Source organism: Pinus tabuliformis, chromosome 9 (assembly GCF_031772625.1).
Source record: "Pinus tabuliformis cultivar Carrire ecotype Pingquan chromosome 9, CPIR1, whole genome shotgun sequence".
Classification (NCBI taxonomy): domain Eukaryota; kingdom Viridiplantae; phylum Streptophyta; class Pinopsida; order Pinales; family Pinaceae; genus Pinus; species Pinus tabuliformis.
Genome location: NC_142307.1, coordinates 1,972,312,912 through 1,972,318,176, shown reverse-complemented (window position 1 = coordinate 1,972,318,176; position 5,265 = coordinate 1,972,312,912).

The following is a 5,265-nucleotide window of genomic DNA, read 5'->3' as shown; positions in this document are numbered from 1 at the left end:
AGGTGCGGAGGGCAGCACGAAGGACTTGTTGAACATAAATTGTTTTCACTGTCACGAGTTTAGGTACTATGCCATGAAATGCCCACAAAAGAAAGCAAGAAAGAAGGAACTTGCAATAGCAGCAATAGGTGAAGCTCTAGCTTTACAATTCGAACTTGATTTCACTCTAATTACATGCATGACAAGCAATGTAATGGGAAGCATGTGGTATCTCGACAACTGTGCCCCATTCCTTATGACGTGGAAAAGAGATCTCTTTAGTGACTCGGAGGAGAAAGACCTCAAGCAGAACATAGAGTTTGGAGATGATGGGAGGTATAACGCGACCTACATCGATACAATTAATTTTCAGAGGACTAAAGAAGAATCTTTTTTCCATTGTGGTATTGGAAGACCGTGGTTACAATGTGATATTTAGCAAAGGAAAGGTTTTCCTTAGACACATCGCCACGGGACAGGTGAAACAGATTGATGTGAGAGTCAAGAACCTATATGAACTTGAGGTAAAAGATGAATGAAAAGCCTTGAGGAGCAAGGAAGAGGTTAGAGACTTGGTGGTTGAGAGGGAGCATGAATTACCTCTCAACATGTAGCCTCAGATGCAACCTCATAAGCAACCTAAACAAGTTGTGGAGCAACTACAATGGGAGAAGCAGAGAGGAGATCGAGTGGAGGCATCCACTCAAAAAGAGACCTATAGTAAGGGGGAATTTCGAGCCAAGTGGGCAGAGGGAGCACATGTAGCCATACCTCCAGGTGAGAGGTGGGGTGATGTGAACCAATAGTCCCAAGAGATGTAGAAATTTGGGTAGGGTCCATTGAGGTGTTTTTGTCTCATGGATCATTACCTTGCTACGAGGGCCCACAATATTCAGTCGCAGGAGGATCAATGTCAATTAGAATTTGAGAAGTGAAGAGTAGTGTTGACAGTAGAGAAAGAGGCCCAGTAGCAGAGTCAACAACAACACAATTTTCCTAGCAGACAGTTGCAAACACAGTTGATTCAATTGTAGAATTTTCTCTACAAATCAGCTAGCTCACTGATATCATGTAGAAATTTCACCTGCAGATCCAACTGATATATGCAATGTACTAAAGCATAATAATAGATCTACATCTACCATAAACTTAGCGGAAGCTTTATTAAACATGAGCAAAATCAAGCATGAACACATATAACTGATAAGAAGGAATCAATCACACATAACACAGAAGAATTTATCCGGGAAAAGCACCAGCCTAAAACCCCATCTCTGTATTATCAATCAAGTGGAAATCCTCAACAACATACAAAAAGAATCAACTCAAAAGCTATCCTGCTATCTCTGTACTCTAATGATGTAGCTCATGGACTATCTAGGCATGTATATATAGGCTCCACAAGTCCTCCAAGCCCCTTTTTCCTTGCGCAGTTTTGATTGGGGTCCAATTACATAACATGTGTGAATCGGCCCAAATCATACCTACTGTCACCTCAGGTCCAACTACGCAGTACTAGAAGGAATAATATTCCTTCCTCATGCAAGGAATATTCACTAGGAATATCCTAGCAACTAATAATAGACTGTCCCTCATATGATCTCAACTAGGTCTCTGTCTGAACTGCCATGCATCAGTTATCCATGAGTGAATACTTAGTTATCTGAAAATACCAATTGTCACAAGCATGCAAGCATAAAAAAAATGAATCTTATTAATTTAACAACTTGTTAAATTAATCTAACTGGACTTGAATAAGTTAAAATAAGTCAACTGATCCTCTCAATATAGAAATCATCCTTAATTCCTCAATTAGTGGAGCAAATCAAGGACACATTCCCCAATCAGTGGAGAAATTATTGCATGTTCTCACAAAGACTTCAAGTTTGATTTTCCTTAACTAATTAACTCAAACTAAATTAATTAATTAATATTCAAACTGCTGGTAAGACCAAATTCGAATTTTACTTCCTATTTTAGACCAGGGACTGCTAAAAATAGGAATCCAACCAGAACTACTAAAAATAGAAATTCTATTTTTAGCACTTAAATTTTTCATTCCCTGTTGCCTAATCCAGCACTGATACCCAAACTGCTATTTTTAGCAGTGCAATTTTTAGCACTTCTATTTTTAGCAATTTCTTGTTGCCAATTTTCAACACTTCCTCTCAACAAGAAAGGCTTCCTCTCAAACCTGATCCTGTACCTCTGGAATGTTCTGCATGCAACACATCTACCAAGTGTGGTTGCTCCAGCAACTCTCGGAACAAAAACTCCCAACTGACCTCTCTGTTGGGCTAGAAACATACTCTAATGCTGAAGCTCTACCTATTGTTGGCAAGTGCTCCCTCTCTGACCTCTGCGCTACTACAACATCTCCATGCATCTCGCACCGTTGCACCCTTCTCTGTGCTACCCTGCACTGTGCAACACACTTGTGCCTCTCGCATTGTTGCAGCCTGCATGCTCTGCGTTGTCCTAGGATTCCCTGCACTGTAGCTCTCTCTGCCGCTCCATCCGCATCTGTCTCTACCCAATTAGTCAGTTCCTACTACTCCACATTGGGGCTCCCGTATCAAGGTGTCATCCAGAAGGTTGGGTACCTCAAGGATCCTTCCCTTCCTCCTTGGGACGAGCACTCCACATCACCCCAACTCCTACCTGGAGGTATGGCTGCATGTGATCCCTCAGCCCACCTGGATCGAAGTTTCCCCCTACTGGAGGTCTCTACATGAGTAGATGTCTCTGCTTGATCTCCACTCAGCTTCCCCTGTTGTGGCTGCTCCACAACTTCCTGAAGCTGCTACACCAATCGTGGCTCCTCCACAATCGTCTGAGACTTCTTCTAGCGCTGCATGTTGAGAGGTAACATACCGTCCCTCTCAACCACCAAGTCTCCATCAGTTGCCTTGCTGCTCAAGGCTTTGCATGCATTTTTAACCTCAAGAGCATACAAGTTCTTGACCTGTGAACCAATCTGCTTCACCTATCTAGTGATGATGTGTCTAAGGAAAACCTTTCCCTTACTGAATACTACATCATAGCCTCTGTCTTCTAGCATCGTGATCGACACCAAGTTTCTCTTCAGTATTGGTACATACTTGACATCAGTCAAGGTAAGGCGAGCTCCATGCTCTCTCTGAAAAATAACCATGCCTACACCTAAGACACTATACTTTTCATCATTACCCATCGCTATGAGTATCTGGAGATCTTTCTCCTCCAAAGTACTAAATAAACTCTTGTCGCCGGTCATGTGGAAAGAAGCTCCATTGTTAAGAAACCAACCACTTCCCACCATGAATGAAACCATGCATGTAAAGAGTGTGAAATCCAACTCAAACTATGAAGCAAGTGCCTCACCTTCAGATCCTTCCCTGGATCCCTTCTTGGATTTCCTCTGTGGACAATTTGCAGCATAATGGCCCACCTCATGACAACGAAAACATTGCACTTTCAATTTGTCAACCTTCTTCCCACCATTGGAAGAACTGGATTCGGAAAGACAAACCTTCTCCTTCCCCTTATTTTCCTTACTCGCTAAGGCACAGTTCTCCTCATCCTCTATGGATGAAGAACCGTCTCTGGTGCTCCGTCTGATCTCCTCCTGCATAAAATTTGACCATAGTCATTCCCAATCTAGCAGTTTCTCCCTTCCATTAACTGAGTCTTGGTATCTATGCTAGCTCTTAGGAAGGCCAAGGAGTGCTAGAATCAACATATCATCATTAGCTGTCATGACCCCTACACTTGCAAGTTCATCCCTGCATGTGATGAGCTTGATCAGATACATAGAGATCGTCTCATCCTTTTCACACTTGATCTTTCAAAGTTTGTCTTTCAGCGCTAGCTTCCTCTGATCACTGCTATTTTGATATAAATCTTTCAATGTTTTCCAAATTGCAAAACAGAGTCTCCTTCCCATGGAGGCTCGAGACAATGTGATCTCGCACTCCCTCTCAGAGAATTCTCCTATCTCTAGCGACACACTTCTTCCATTCCTCCAGTTGAGTAGCATCAGTAGGCTTAGGGACTTCTTTATCAATGAAGTCCTTAAGGCCGTTATCTTCCAATACAGCCTCCATGCGATCCTTCCAAGCTATATAGTTTGAGCTGCCATCAAGGGCATACTCAAGCCTCAAACCATAGAACGCCATTGGTGAAATAGATGTGATAAGAACTTGAGATCTATATCCCGAATAATAAACTTAGAATTCCTTCTTGTATACTGTTCTTCCTTGATCACTTGTGCTCTGATGCCATGTATAATTTTCTCTACAAATCAGCTAGCTCACTAATGTCATGTAGAAATTTCACCTGCAGATCCAACTGATATATGCAATGTACTAAAGCATAATACTATATCTACATCTACCATAAACTTAGCGGAAGCTTAATTGAACATGAGCAACATCAAGCATGAACACATATAATTGATAAGAAGGAATCAATCACAAATAACATAGAAGAATTTATCCAGGAAAAGCACCAACCTAAAACCCCATCTTTGTATTATCAATCAAGTGGAAATCCTCAACAACATACAAAAAGAATCAGCTCAAAAGCTATCTTACACTCTTTGTACTCTGATAATGTAGCTCATGGACTATCTAGGCCTGTATATATAGGCTCCACAAGTCCTCCAAGCCCCTATTTCCTTGCGCAGTTTTGATTGGGGTCCAATTACATAACATGTGTGAATTGGCCCAAATCATACCTGCTGTCACCTCAGGTCCAACTATGCAGTACTAGAAGGAATAATATTCCTTCCTCATGAAAGGAATATTCACTAGGAATATCTTAGCAACTGATAGTACACTGTCCCTCATTTAATCTCAACTGGGTCTCTGTATGAAATTCCATGCATCAGTTATCCATGAGTGAATACTTAGTTATCTGAAAATACCAGTTGTCACATGTTATGAAACCAGCTCACAAAAAGATAGAAAAGATAGATCAACGCCTTAGAATTCAGCCTCTTCGAGGGGGCAACCTCCTTTACATCACACAAATGAATGATTCTTTGATGATTCAAATGACAAAACCTCCTTTCTATATATAGGAGTCTAAGGAGTCACAATATAACCCAACCGACCTAACAATAATAATATAAAGGCACAAAAATAACAATAGAGGGATTTTATGGGGCACAGTAATAACAATATGGGGACAGTAAGGGCACAACAATATTAATAAGGGATACAACTATAATAGTAATGGGGTAATCACTAGTACTATAGGGACCTAACATGCCCCTCTCCTTCAAAAAAGTGTTGTCCTCAACAG